Raw genomic sequence first — 16,761 nt, 5'->3', positions numbered from 1 at the left:
AAATACTTAATATATTTTATAAGGGACTAACTGATGCTTCTAGGGACCACCTACATAGTTGTGCTGGTTGTGTTTTTAGGGAACGAAATGTCAAAAAGCTGAGGAATTATTAACTAATATATTGAAGAATCATGATGAATGGACACTTCCTGAACCACCGCCCAAACTCACTCCAAAGAAGAGGGGTATCTTATTCCTTAGTCCTTAAACTATGCAAAAGGCAAAGAAATATATGAAGGAAAAAGACATTAAAGCTAAAGATGTTAAGAATTTACCACCTATCAAAAAATACATGGTCTCAAAACACCACCACAGGTGGTGGAGGTAAATTATATTTTAAAGTTTAATGAAGGTGACACCCCTTACAATAAAAATCCTAGTCAATGTTTATATGAGTTTGATAATTATATTAAAGCAAGATCATTTCAACTCCTATGTTATGAGATAATTGAAACAAAACTCTGGTATGATTGCTCGCTTAAGTGACTTGTTATTTAGGATCACCAATGATGTAAGAGGTCTAGGAAAACATGCTTCTATGGTTCAAACCCAATTAGAACAAGTTTCTAAATCTCAAAGTGAGCTACTTCATGAAATGAATAATAATATGAATGATCATGTTGTTAGAGTAATGACTAGAGGAGGAACAATGACTCAAGATCCACTATATCCAGAAGGTCATCCTAAAAGAGCTGAACAGGATTCACAAAGAATTAATGTTGATGCACCTAGTCCTTCTAGGAAGAAAAAGAAAAAGAAAAATGATAGGACCTTGCATACTTCTAGTGAACCTGAAATAGAAAAACCTTCTGTTAATGCTAATGATATCTCTATCTCTAATGATGAAACTCAATCTGGTACTCAGCATTCACCTAGTGATAATCAAAATGATAATGATGATGCTCATGTAGATGCTCAACGTGACAATGATAAAGAACCATATAATGATGTTGAGATAGAACCTGTTGTTGATCTTGATAACCAACAACCTAAGAATAAATGTTATGATAAAAGAGATTTTGTTGCTAGAAAGCATGGAAAAGAAAGAGAGACTTGGGTTCAAATCCCATGCCCAATCCACCTAAACCAACTAAGAAAAAGATGATCAAAAATTTGAATGCCTTGCTGAAATGCTTAGGCGAGTCTTTTTGCGTACTCGTTTAACTCGTCCTTTAAAGATGGCCCCTTACGCTAAGTACATGAAAGACATCATCACTAATAAAAGAAAAAGACATGAAGCTGAAATATCTACCATGCTCGCTAATTATTCTTTCAAGGATGGAGTACCTAAAAAACTAGGAGATCCAGGAATACCAACTATACCATGTTCCATCAAAAGTAACTATGTGAAAACTGATTTATGTGATCTAGGAGCTAGTGTTAGTGTTATGCCTTTATCTTTATACAAAATACTTGACTTGAATAAAATCACACCTACTAAAATTTCATTACAAAATGGTTGACAAATCTAGTGCCATACCTTTCCGTATTTGTGAGGATGTACCCGTTATTGTTGCAAATGTTACTATCTTGACAGACTTTGTTATACTTGATATGATCGAGGACGACAACATGTCGATTATACTTGGTAAACCTTTCTTAAATACTGCAGGGGCAGTTATTGATTGCAACAAAAGAAAGGTAACTTGTCATGTCAATGGTAAATAACATACGATGCATTTTTCGAGGAAACAATTTCAAGTGAATGGTGTTAATGTTATTGAAAAATCTCCGACTACCACCAATGGAAGTTTTCAACTACCTCTACCCACTACAAAAATAAATACGAGATACTTATTATTGGGGATATGCACATCCCCATTGAGGTAACTTTGTGTTTTACGAAAATTCTTCTTGACCTTGCTAATTGGAAGTGGTTGTTAATAAGACTTGATCTACCTTGTTAATGAATCATTTTCAAGAGGCATGAGGTCGATGAATTCAGTAGGCACAACTCTTTGTACACATTTTACTTTTGTTGTTATTTTTATTTAAATGCAATAAATTTCATGATTATCCTATTTTGTGAAAAAAAATCATGCAATAAAAAAGTGCCCAAAAATAAAAGTTCCCCAAATGACCTCAAAAAATTTACATGTTTTTTTCTGAATATTTGAGATCATGTGGAACTAAAAACACTTGAAGGGGTTGTCCCAGGTGACCACTAGGTACTAGGGAGCGACACCCCCACCAGGTGCGGCTAGGTGTCTAGTGGGCCCCTAGGGGGTCCCCTCACTTATTACTTCAACTCACTGCCTCCCCTACCTCCAGAAAAATTCTCTGTAGCTCTCTCTCTCTCTCTCGCTCTCTCTCATGTACTTGTTGTCAAACACGTGGATATCAATCTCTTTGCTCGAAACTCCATTTTTGAAACGATTTTCGGGGATTGCTCCTTGGTATGTAACTCCCCCACTCCTCCAATTAGTTTTTTGCTTTAGTGGTTTATCTTAGAAATAATTATCTACTCTAGGTGATGTTGTAGATGAGCTTGCATGTTGAACTCTTGCATTTCAAAGTAGTTTGAATGCTTGTTTTAGGTTCTAGGCATGCCTATGAGTAGTTGCTATCATTCTTGTGAATTTTTGTTCAATTTATTTTGTGACCCATTTTTTTAGAAATTTGTAAATAGTAATAATGATCTGGTTCAAGAGGAGTTCTTCGAGGAGGAAGTCCTTGGAGGCATCATCGAGTGAGACTCCGATACGACGGTCTTATGCTGAGCCAAGTGAAATCTTTGTGCGAGAAGCCCACGCCAAATCGTGCCTTTGGCCAAGTGATGACTTCATGTTGGATGCAGGCATTAAGGAAGAATTTGAGCAATACATGCATAATACTGAGCTTGCACCCTCCATCGCAGATAAGTGCACGCAACATTATCATCTTACCAGAACTTCCACTAAGGGATTTAAATTTTGTCCTCGAGAATTCAGAGTCTCCTTTAACCTCTGTGAAAATGCCTTCACCCTGTCTCTACATGATTTCTCTTATGCACGTAAAATCCCGTGTTGGGGTTTGCTAGATGAGCCACCAACATGTGAATATGTGGCATTTTTAACAAGTCTTTGCTTTGGTGAAGATAGGGGAGTAACTCAAGGTAGAATAAATAGTATACATTTTTCCTTCAATTCGTTACCTAGCACTCTTTAATGGAAAATGCATAGTGGGCAAGCAAGATTGTAATAACTTATGTGCCTCAGACTTGAGACTCCTACATACTTCATTAACTGGAATTAAATGCTATAATCTTGGAACAATCGTAGCACGCATATTGCAAAGCAATTCTGATAGTGGCCATTTTTATGGCGGAATTTATGCCTCCCATATAGCTAAGAAGTGTGGCGTGTCACCGCGGTCTAGAGACCCTATTCTTCCTACTCGGTATTTAGATTTTGCGGCCATGAAGCGCCACAAGTTCATAAATGCCACCGCTACTGATTATAACTACAAACTAATGTTTAATAAGAAATATAGTGTGTCTGTTATTTTTGCTGCACCTTCCCTCTTTGATTATCAGGGAAAAGGAATATATTATGTCTATGAGAGGGAGGCGCATGAGTACAACACGGCATTGGAGGCTGCCCGTCAGGCCGCGGAGGCTGCACCAAGGGCTTCCATGAGTTACCATACTCACTATTACCCAGACCACTACGGGTGGTAATTACCAAGCTAGGCCAAAAGCCTATACTTGGCGGAGTACGTGTTTCCACCGACTTTATATTCATGCTTACATATTCTAGTTGTCCGTGTTCACACTCCTGCTCTGTATTATCCATTTTAGACTTACTTTCTAGCCTTCTTCTTGTGTGTTTGAGAAACTTGCAGAAAATCCAAAAATATTTCTCACTTCTTTTCGGTTTTTCTTTCTCGCGTAATTTAGTTGTAGTATTAAAATAAAACCCAACAAGATTTCTCTTTTTTCTTTTACTTGTTGGGAGCTTTCCCGTGTAAAAAGGTTTTCTCGTTTTAGTTTTCACTTCTTTAATTTGCTTTCTTCAAGAAAAACTAAAGACTCAAAAAAAGTAATGTGTTTCTCTGAATTTCTTTTACCTTTATTGAAGTTGTACCCAAGGGGAACACCACGATAAAAATGTTGAGTGGCTCTCATATGCATTGTTATTGATCTAATAACGAACCCATACTACTTTGTCTTCTCCTCTTGATTAAAATGTTACAGATTCCAACTTAGTTGACGACGCTCTTGCAATATTATTATTTTCACATCGTTCGATCTTTCAAGTGAAAGGCAATAATGACGACACTTGATGAAGTGACTGTGGCAGAGGAAAAACAGGAAAGAAGTCAACTTGTTTTTGTTTTTGTAAATATGTGTAGACGAGTATCCATGATTCAGCGTATTATGACTAAACATGTTTGGAATAAAAATTAGAGATTATAGTTTCTCATGCCATGCTTAAGTACCTAGTAGTGGATAATGATTTATCTTGGATATCAACATGTATTAAAATAGTTGTGATGTAGTATGATGATATGGTATCCTCCTCTGAATGTTCGAGTGGCTTGACTTGGCACATGTTCATGCATGTAGTTGAATCAAAACCAACATAGCCTCCACAATATTTATGTTCATGGTGTTTATATCCTACTCATGCTAGTATGCAACGATAATTATTCATAAAGCATGTTCATGACCGTCCTCGCTCTCTAGCCGATCGCTTGCCAACCTATTTGCTAGCCTTCACGTATACTAAACGGGAATAATGCTTGTGCATCAAAATCCTTGAAACAAAGTTATTCCAAATGAGTCCACTATATCTACCTATATGATGTATTACCCTGCCGTTCCAAGAAATTTGCTTGTGCCACCTTCAATACTTCAAATGAACCTATGTTTTGTGTGGCTGGACCGCTCATGGAGCAACAGAGGGCGGTCAGTATCTTCCATGCTAAGCGGGGTATTCTCACGATGAGTGTTTATTCACTCGTCCTTGCACGAGAGGGGCTGGTAAAAAGGGACTCCCAATCCCGAAATCATAAATCGCAAATAATTAAACAAAACTCCCCCTAGATTGTTGTTGGTCTGGACGACACATGTGGATTCGGCTAGCCGTGGAGTGTGTTTGTTGCTGGAGGGGGAGTCAACCTTTACTTTTACCGCTTGGAAACCTCCGCTAATTTGTTTAGCATGGAAAATACCGATAACCCTTGGTCGGAACATTCACAGGAAGGGTGTTCCTCCCAAAATAATTTATCACCGATTCTCGCTTTGAGCTCTGGCACCACTACAAATCCATGCTTCCCTCTGCAAAGGTACTTTATATTTACACTGATGTTATTTTTACTTTGAGTCATCACCTTCCCGGATAAGCACCAAACCTGAGAGAATTGTTATCCTCCTCATGCGTTATGTCTAGTTAGTCGTTGTTTGCAGTATGACTAGATCTCTTCTACCATGAATTACAACGCCTAGTCGCTGCTTGAGCTTTGGAGGTGCTCTGCATTTATGCTTTGCGGTCACAGAAAGGGCTAGCGAGATACCATTGTCATCATATTATATCATGATTGTTTTGACAAAGTGTTGGCGCTTCAGTTATCTTATTATTGCTCGCTAGTTGATTATGACATTGATATGAGCTAATATAGTTTCTAATGGTTATTGTCGATATGATTAGTCATGATTTATGTTGAAAACCTCTATGCCCTATAAGCATGTATATGTAAACAAGAACAAAAGAGTTCATAAAAGTTTTTATTTATCACTTTCAGTTTGTCAACTGAATAACTGAATTGCTTGAGGACAAGCAATGGGTTAAGTTTGGAGGAGTTGATACATCTCCATCATGACTAATTTGCCTAACGCTTTTGCTCTTGTTTTGGACTCTAATTTGCATGTTTTGAATGAAACTAACCCGGACAGACGTTGTTTTCAGCAGAACGACCATGGTGTTATTTTTTATGCAGAAATAAAATTCTCGGAATGGAACGGAACTTTTTGGAGATTTTTTTATGAAATAAATGAAAAATACAAGAACCAACACCCACCAGAAGGGAGGCCCCAGGCGCCCCCTAGGTACCAGGGCGTGCCAGCCCCCCTGGCGTGGCCTGGTGTCTAGTGGGGCCCACGGGGCTCCGATGACCCTAATTCCAGTCCTATAAAATCCTATTTTCATAAAGAAAAATAGGAGAGGAAGTTTCATATTGTTTCACGATTCAGAGCCGCTGCCACCTCCTATTCTTCAATAGGAGGCCTAACCCGGAGTCCGTTTGGGGCTCCGTAGAGGGGAATCTTCGGTCTTCGTCATCACCAACCCTCCTTCATCGCCAATTCCATGATGCTCTCCACCGGGAGTGAGTGATCCATCCGTAGGCTTGCTGGTTAGTATAGAGTTGTATGTGATTCATCATGTAATCGAGTTAGTTCTGTTAGGGCTTCATCCCTAGTATCCACTATGTTCGAAGATTGATGTTGCTATGACTTTGCTATGCTTAATGCTTGTCACTAGGGCCCGATTTCCATGATTTCGTATCGAAACATTTATGTTTCCACCATTATATCGACAATATTGATCCGACCTTGCAAGTTATATGCACCTACAACGTGTTAGGATCCGCATAACCCAAAGTGATAATAATTGGGATTCTTTTCGGTGATTACCGTAGTATCAGGAGTTCATGTATTTACTATGTGTTAACGCTTTGTTCCGGTTCTCTACTAAAAGGAGGCCTTAATATCCCTTAGTTTCCTTATGGACCCGGCTGCCACGGGACGGTGGGACAAAAGATGGCATGCAAGTTCTTTTCCATAAGCATGTATGACTATTTACGGAATACATGCCTACATTATATCGATAAACGGGAGCTAGTTCTATGCCACCCTATGTTGCGACTGATACATCATGAATATTATCCAGCAATATCATCGATCCAGTTCCTACGAGTTTTCCTCATATTGTGCTTGCTAAGTTACTACTGTTGCTACTCCTACTGTTACCACTGCTATCAAAACTATCATATTACTGTGATATCGAACACTGTGCTGCAGATACTAAATCTCCAAGTGTGGTTGAATTGACAACTCAGCTGCTAATACCTTCAAATATTCTACGGCTCCCTTGTGTCGAATCTATAAATTTGGGTTGAATACTCTATCCTCGTAAACTATTGCAATCCCATATACTTATGGGTTATCAGTATCCTAAGGGGCCTATTCCAACTCAGACTATGCTAGAGATAAGGTTGATAGAAAATCCACCTCAGGTACTTGTCAATTTCTTGGGAGATCTCTTGTATCTTGGTCATCCAACAAACAAAACTCGATGTCTCTATCGACCGCCAAAGCAGAATACATTACCGTCGGATTGCGTTCTGCGCAATTGCTATGGATGACTCAAACTCTTAAAGACTATGGAATACATGTGATACATGTTCAATTGCTTTGTGATAATGAGAGTGTTATTAAGATTGCTCATAGTCCTTTGCAACATTCACGAACTAAACCTATTGAAGTTCGTCATCATTTCATTCGTGATTATGTTGCCAAAGGGAGTATTAAAATAAAACATTTTCATGACGACAAACAATTGGTTGATATCTTTACTAAGCCACTTGATGAGAAAGTGTTTCGTTGTTTGAGGAGTGAGTATAACATCATCGATGCGTCGAACTTGAGCTAGACTCACTTGGATGCATGCAAGGACATGAGTTTATCTTTACTACTCCATGATACCATTCACATGATGATTCTTCATATCTTGGAAATCTATGCTCCCTTGTATTGCATCTAACCTCTTGTAGGTACTTGTAAGAACTACATTCCACAAGATTTCCATCAACTTATATCACAAGAAATCTTGTTATGGCCAAGTATCAACATCACTACTATGAGATGGAGGAAGAAGACAACACAAACCATATCCTTGACAGACATTTGTTGAAAACTTCACTCTATTCATTTGGATATATCATGATCTTCTTGCAAGACTAACCCATGTAGGTGAGAAGTGAAAGAAACAATCAAGGATTGCTCCTAACACAAGATAATGTTCATCTACCTTGAGCATACACAACAAATTCATCTACATGTCAAGTGATCTACATCTTACGAAAGTATGTACTCATATCCTTGAAGAATCTTTCTCCAAGGCATGAGTTAAAGCAATTCAAGTGATATGAAGACATTAAAATGCTTAAACAAAAAATGGTAAGCCCATTTTGAGCTTAAATATGAGTATGACTTATGATCAAGCATTCTTGCTTGGCTCCTTAAGTTAATATACTCCAATATAGGTGATCTTGTCACCGCCCAACATCTAGATAAGGATCTTGAATGGAAAACCTCTCTTTTCTTGTCTACATTGTTCCTTCCATTCAAATTCTAACCTAGATGAAAATTTCCTTGGAAATCCAATGAAAATATCTCACAAACTTGGTCAAATTTTTCTTAGAGTTTCCTTTGACAAAATGGCCAAAAATGCCTTTGCCAAGTTTCTATTTGCAACTCCGACCCTCCGAAATGGGGAAATCAATTTCACCGGTATAGCAAATAAATTGCTTTGAGCCTCCTCGGTACCAGTGCCATGTAACACCCGGCTGTACCGATTTCTCCCTGAGCCCTAAAATCATTATCGATTCCATCGATCAATTTTGCCTCGGAGTCTCCGATTTTAGTTACTACTTGAGTTCCTTACTATACTCCTGCTATTTTTTGACAAAACTCTTTGTGACCCTCACTCTCAAGGATCCCTTAACCTCTGACCCTTCTTGGAAATTGATGCCAAAGGGGGAGATCGAAGCTTAAATTCAAAGCTTCAGGGGGAGAACCATTAAAGATCAAAGCTAATTATTAAGGGGGAGAGTTCAACTGAGTTCATTGTTCCAAAAAGGAGAGAGAGATAAAAGATTAAGTTATTTGGACATTGTATATGTCCTTTTTGCTAGACTTGTTTCACCCTACCTACTCCCAATATCTACATGCTAAGATAGGGGGAGCGGCGAAACTAATATCTACATTCAGGGGAGAAAAGTTCTAAACTCACTTTTGGATACATGTTATTTTTGAGAAAATACTATTTTCTACAAGTATTCCAAACCTTGGTGAAATTGAAGTTCTTTGCATATTTGTGAAAGAAATATTATTGTGTTATCTTACCTTGTTTTCTCAACTATGTTTCCCTAGTAGAAATGTTCCAGAACTTCAAGGTAAGTATATGCATCATACACTTGGTCAGGACAACCTCTTGCTTCTTGCACATATTGATTTGCAAGAGTGAATCTTGGACATGGAGATTCTTCATTCTCTTCTATCTGATGCATATAGCCAAGGAACATATGACCTATCATGTCCTCTCTACTATGTGTGTGCACCCATGCATTCCAAAGCCACTATTCATTAAAAGGGATTGCACACATTTATGGGGAGCTTGTACTTATCATGTGTCTCTCAAAGCTATCACATATTACTTCCTATCTTAATTTGTAGCTTGGATTGTATGTTGTCATCAGTTACAAAAAAGGGGGAGATTGAAAGCACATATGCTCCCTTGGTGGTATTGATAATTCATGACAACATACATTATCTCCCGGAGACTCGGACTAATGGTTTACCTAGTGTTTCACATAAAGTCCAAAATTTTATAGTGGCTGGAAATGTGAGGAGAAACCCCAAGGAAGGCGAAGAATATGATTGACCAATCTTCAAGCTTCAAGACTCTACATTTTGCATTTTGTGAGAAATCACATTTGAGTCCACTGGAAACTAATACTATTAAAAGGGGATGGGTATCTATGATAATTTGGTTGCTCATGTGCTTAGAGTTAGCCACCAAAAAACCCTCATGAATTCTCCCACAAATACTCTGTCCAAACCCCAAAGGCTAATTTTGATGCCCCAAGTATTTCCCATTCGGCCCTACCGAGTTTTACGCTAGACAGAATCTAGAGCCAACCCTAACATCTCGGTGAAACCAAGTTCCATTTTGGTCCGACAATGATATTCATATGATAAAAATAATGACCAACTCCCTGGTATTCGTATGGTAAAAGTCGGAATCTCCGAGTTCTACAAATCGGTGCCATCGAGTTTGTGTAACTACCTAGGCCAGCCAAAATCGGATGCACCAAATTTTATATATTGATCTCACCAAAACACCAAAAGTTGCCAGGTTTTGCATTAGCCGGTGTAACCAAGTTTTTATTTCGGTTCCACCGAGTTTAGAAATAATGGTGTAGTCATTGGATTTTTGTAGGTGCCTATATATAGCCATCCACCTCCCTTGCATTTGAAGAGAGAGCACTCATAACAAACCAACACTTGATTCATCCATTTTCTAAGTGAGAACCAGCTACTCATGTGCTCAGATCAAGATATCCCACTCCAACGATATGAATCTTGATTTCTATCCTCCCCAAGTTGCTTTCCACCCAATCAATCTCTTCTACCAAGCCAAATGTGTGAGAGGGTGACTGAGTGTTGAGGAGACTATCTTTTGAAGCACAAGAGCAATGAGTTCATCACCCATACCACATATATTACCTTTTGGAGAGTGGTGTCTCCTAGATTGGTTAAGTGTCACGTCCAAGATGCGACCCTATCCTCAATTTGGCACGGAGGCCTCGTCAGGGATAGAAGCGCATCTCGTCGTGTCGCAAGAATAGATATCGTTACAAGTACATGTACTGAAAAGCGGAGTTATATATAGAGTTGGCTTACACTCGCCACAAGTTACATCAGAGTCACAACAGTACATTACATAATCATCAAGAGTAAGAGCAGGGTCCGACTACGGACGAAAACAAACGACAAAAGAAGAACGACGTCCATCCTTGCTATCCCAGGCTGCCGGCCTGGAACCCATCCTAGATCGATGAAGAAGAAGAAGAAGAAGCAACCCCAAATGAACAATCAACGCGTTCGCGTCAAGTAACCTTTACATGTACCTGCAACTGGTGTTGTAGTAATCTGTGAGCCACAGGGGACTCGGCAATCTCATTTCCAAAGGTATCAAGACTAGCAAAGCTTAATGGGTGAGGTAAGGTTAAGTGGTGAGGTTGCAGCAGCGGCTAAGCATATATGTGGTGGCTAACTTACGAGTACAAGAAATAAGAGGGGGAAGATCTACGCATAACGGACGTGAACTACAGATGATCAAATGAATGATCCTGAACACCTACCTACGTCAGACATAACCCCACCGTGTCCTCGATCGGAGAAGGAACTCACGAAAGAGACAGTCACGGTTACGCCCACAGTTGGCATATTTTAATTAAATTAACTTCAAGTTATCTAGAACCAGTGTTAAACAAAGTTTCCACGTTGCCACATAACCGCGGGCACGGTTGTCCGAAAAGATTTAACCCTGCAGGGGTGCTCCAACTAGTCCATCAGAAATTACCACAAGCCGCATAGAAATCCTCAATCACGAAGCTCGCGATCTCGTCGGATTCCCTGGTGGAAAACCTCAACTCTGAGATTACCCAAAGCATCACCGGAATCCCGATGCACAAGATATCTCGTCAAAGGTAAAACTAATCCAGCAAGGCCGCCCGACGTGTCGACGATCCCGATAGGAGTCGCGTACCTCGTTCTCAGGACACGACGGATAAGCGACGCGTACAAGTGCCAAACCTCGAGTTTCCTTGTGGTGGCCCCGCACAGTGCTCTGTTTTGGAGCAACACTCATGAGGAGCACTGGCCCGGGGGTTGATTAAATTATCCTCGGGTTAATTACTCCCTATGCAGTTCATTAGTTATTAGGCAAATGTAGTACCAAAGTTGGGCCTTGCCAGACCAGCTTTAATCTAGAACGAATTATCAAGGGGGTCCCGATAACAACCCCGGTCGTGTTAGGAGCGCTCGTTTATGGAACATAACACCGGTAGTCGAAACTAAGGGGGCAAAGGTGGAACAAAACACAAGGCTAGAAAAGGCCGAGCCTTCCACCTTTTACCAAGTACATAGGTGCATTAAATTAAATAGCATTAATATATGGTGATATAACAAGGAACCCATGTTATCACATGGAAGCAACTTCAACTGCAACTAGCAACGCTATCAACAGGGTTAAGCAAGCAGTAACATAGCCAAACAGTGGTTTGCTAGGTCGAACAGGTTGAAGGTAATCATGGCATTGTTGAGAGGCTGATATTTAACAAGTGGTAGGCAACGAGACATAAACGATAGAAGCGAAAGAACTAGCATGGCAATGATAGTAATGGTATCTGGGGAAATGATCATCTTGCCTGAGATTCCGCTTGGAAGAAGAACAACTCCGAGAGGTCGGCGAACCAACGTAGTCGAATGAGTCCTCACATTCCGACACGCTTGCGGAACTCTATCGAGACGGAGCAAACCGGAAACAAACATCAACACAAATATTCACCACACGATGCACAACATGATGCAAAACCTACCATGATGCATGATCAGATCATCGATGCACGGGATGGCATGGCAATTCACCTCACGCAAACACTACACTTTAAGTGAAGCTCGATATGCAACGGGTTGCATAACGACGAAACTCCACATTTAATTATTTAATTCACTCTCGATTATTTACACGGCAAAACTAATGTTGTTTAACATGGCAAGGGTGAAGCGACGAACCTACATGACATCCTAGTCGGTTATCAAACGGAGCATGGAACGTAGCTACGGGTACAAGAGGCATGCAACACACGATATATATGCCATGAATGCGTCATGCATGCGAGTTCCAACAACACACGCAAGGGGAGAAAGAAACAAGTGTCGCCACGGCGAGCGAGAGGGAACCATGGCGGCAAATCGGAAACGATGCCACGGCAACGTTCCTATCCCGACACTCAATGAGGTAACGTGCCAACGAATAGGGAGTGCGTGCGGGAACGGTAAATAAAGATGGGGTGATCCCGTATCTCGGGTTCCCATGTGTCGAGCACAACATAGATGGACAACATGCAACGGTCAATCATACGGTGCATACATACGGTGCATACATGCATTCAACTCAAACAACTCATACATTCATACATCACTAGCACATGGTACACGACATGTCCCATCGGTATACCTTCGACGCGTGCATATTGGAGCGGAACGGGTCATTGAAGGAGATCAACGATCGTCGTGGTCGTCGTGGAAGTAGTCGTACACGCGCCGGTAGTTGAAGTAGTGGTACACGGTATCGTCGACGATAGTTGTTCGCTCGGCGTCGTGGTTCTCAGGTCTTCGGCGTCGGTAGTCGTTCATGAATCCGTCGATGTTCGGGGTTCGTCGAGGTCGTCGTTGTACTCGCCGATCTCATCGACGACTCACGGTAGGCGGGGATGGTCTATGCGGCGACGTCAACATAAGCAAGCACCAGCACTCTACCCTGGTAACAGCAGCAACTAGCACCTGGCAGCAAGAGCTACAAACTACCTAGCAAGCAAGCAGCAAGTAAGCAGCGAGCAACCTAACTACAACAACAGCAACTAAACGCAAGCAAGCACCCAAGGTTACGGCTCAAGCAGCACGGACAGCAATAGCAAAAGGCAAGCAAGCAAGCTGGCAAGCATGACAGCTTGCATAGCAGTAGCAGCAAAACGGCACGGCTCCAGCAGCTAGCTACAGCACACAGCAGCAGCAGGCGGCAGCATCAGCAAGCAACGCGCAGCAACAGCAGCATTGATAGCGGCGCAAGCTTGCAACGGCCAGCAGCATGGCAGCAAAACGGCGCAGCGACAGCGAGCAGGAGGATGGCAGCAGGCGGCTCCGGAGGTCGGCGGCGCGCAGAGGACACGGGGCTCCTGCAGGCGGGCCATAGCGGCGAGGGTTGACGGCGACCTGGAGGCGGGCGGCGGCAGCACAGGGCTTGGAGGCGAGCCACCGGCGAACTGGGCGGCGCGCAGCGGCAGGAGCTGACGGAGGGCACGGCGCACCGGCGAGGCACGGGAAAAGAGGCGGGCAAAGGTGCAGGCGCACGGCGGCGGCATGGCGGGGCGAGGCCGGCGCATGGGGCACTGGCTGCTGGGTGCGGCACGGGAGGCCAGGGAGGCCGGCGACCTGCGGAAGGCGAGGTCGAGGCGCCCGGCGCTTGGAGGCTAGGTGACGCGGGGGCGCGCGGGGCTGCTCGGCGGCGGGGCTGGCGGCGAGACAGTGCGGCCGAGGCCAGCGGCGGCGCACGGGCAGGTGAGCGGGGGCGAGGGAGAGGGAATCGGGCTGGGCTCCAGGGTTGCGTGAGGGGGAAGGCTGTGACGGCGCTCGGGCAGGAGGGAGAGGGAACGAGGGAGGAAGGAGGCGCTAGGGCAGGGGGTCTGACTGGGCCTGGGCCAGCTCGGCTCGGCTGCTCCCTCCCCCAAATGCTGTTTTTTGTAAACTTATAAACAGCAAGTATAACTAAAGAAAAAAAAAGGCTTTTAACAAAGGAAAGGAAAAAAACAATAATGAATAATAAAATGAAGAAAATGCATTTTCTCCTTCAAAAATAAACCCCAACTCTAAAAAAAATAGATTGGGCCCTTTTTTTTAAAACGAATAAAATAAAATCTTTTGAAGAATTTAAAAAAATAAACCCTTTCGAAGAACAAAATAAAACCTCTTTCATTTAAAGGATAAAATAAAAGCCTTTTAAAAAGAAAAGGAAATTAGACGGTTTTAAAATAAAACAAAAGGAAAATAAAAATTCAAAACCCAAGGGTTGCCCCCCACATTTAATAAAAATGATTTTTATTGAAAAGAAGAAGGCGCACCCTTTTAAATAGGGGTTTAAACGAAGACTTTAGTAAAACCACAAAAAACAAAATGAGAGATGAGAGAAGGGGAGAAGGCCTAGGTCGGCGGTGCAACAGGGTTTAGCGGTGGCTCTCACGCACGCACTCTCATCACGCCAACAAACGACGTCACACTCACAAAGCACTAACGCCTAACAACACGGAGCAACAAGCAACACCGACAAATAACACAGTTGACATGATGCCATGCATGATACGATGACGCAACTACATGACGATGCAACGAATAAAACTAAACACACGACGGAAACGGAATAAAGGGGGGAATCTACTCGAGCGTCGGCATCGGGCTGTCACATTAAGTGTCGCTTGGGAGCCTCCGACTTCGTGTGTAGTTGAACCAAGAAGTTTGTAAGTGCAAGGAGATCGCTTACTTCATAAAGATGTACACCGAGTGAGGGTATTCCTTCATGGACGTAAGCCATAGTGGAATAGACAAGGTTGATTCTCCGTGGACCCCTTGTGGGTGGAGCCCTCAGTGATCTCGTGCAATCTTTACCCTCTGTGGGTTGAAGTCTCCATCGACGTGGAGGTACGATAGCATCACTTATAAGAACCATGCCAAAAATTTGTGTGTGATCTTTGCGTTTGATCTTCCTATCTCTACTCCTTACTTTCATGTGCATGTCTTTACTTTCCGCTGCCATACTTGCTGACTTGCATGTGTAGGATGTACTAGACTTGTTAGAATTGCTAAAAGTTGTCAACCAATAAAACTGGGAAAAGGTTAGGTTCTTAATTTGCCAAGTAGTCTATTCACCCCCCCCCCCCCCTCTAGACGTCCCTTCTTGATCCAACAGACACCACCTGCCCATCAAGGCTAATCTCCTCCTTCTCATGCCAAGTAGTACTGAAACAACATTGGGAGCAGTGTCATGGCAATCAAGATTGCAGGAATGTTTTTCTACATCGACTACAAAAGTTGAGTATGTTGCAGCAGTTGATGCTGGCAAGGAAGTTTTGTGGATGAAGAACTTCTTCCAAGAGCTCGGCATGAAGCAAGAGAAGTATGTTCTGTTTTGTGACAGTCAAAATGTTATACATCTTGACAAGAATTATGTAAGTGCATCTAGTGCCCCTTAGTGATTTTGGTGGTTTGAAGACTTATAGGTTAAGTATCTAATGTGCTTATGAGTGTACACAGGATCTATAAGTCATTGAGGAGTTTGGGATATTTGAAGAATATCGACCCCCTAAAAATATATGTCTTCAGTTGAAGAATTTGGTCTGAAGCTAAAGAAATGAATCGCAAGGAATCTGCGATGAAATTGATATTCCTCATGAAGATACTGATATTGAGGAAACCGGCGTGTCCTGAAGAAAATCACTCTGAAGAATTTCAAGCATGAAGATTTACACTTTCTGTTTTATTTTCTTCGCATTTGAGTAATAGGAACACCGTGCTGTTAAAGGGGGTCGAAGTTACACTATGGAATGAATTTCCTCATGTACGACTGTCACAGCAGTTGAAACTGGGTCATCAACGACTGTCTTCACTGAGAAACGGGTTCTAACTCCTCAACTCCTTACTTTCCCCGTATTATGTGTTGATGACTTTCACTGCGATTGTTTGAAGAATTTGCTGAAAACTTTCTCTGAATTTCCTCAACCCCAAATTCTTCATGTCAGTTAATCCTCATCTGTATTTTGCGTGCCTGCTCACTGTGCAATCTGTTTTCACATTCTTCACTCTAAAAAACTGCTATTATGAAACTTTGCACTTCTGATCCTTTACTGTTTCCGCTGTAAGTTATTCATCAGTGAGGAATTTTCTCAAAAGGAATTTCCTCAGTGATGAAATTCTAAAAATCTCCTATTCACCCCCCTCTAGTCGATATAACGCACTTTCAATTGGTATCAGAGGGAGGTACTCCCTTGTTCTGTGTGATTTTGGTTTAACCACCTGAAGTTTTAGTTATGTCGACTGCAGGCATGTTTCAGGTGACTGCAGCATGTCCTACCTACGAAGGAAAGGACTTTCCCTTCTGGAAGAACAAAATCCAAATGCATCTACAAGCTATTGATAATGATCTCTGGTATATTGTGGAACAT

The sequence above is a fragment of the Hordeum vulgare genome, chromosome 7H (assembly GCF_904849725.1).
Source record: "Hordeum vulgare subsp. vulgare chromosome 7H, MorexV3_pseudomolecules_assembly, whole genome shotgun sequence".
Classification (NCBI taxonomy): domain Eukaryota; kingdom Viridiplantae; phylum Streptophyta; class Magnoliopsida; order Poales; family Poaceae; genus Hordeum; species Hordeum vulgare.
This window is presented reverse-complemented; position numbering follows the sequence as displayed.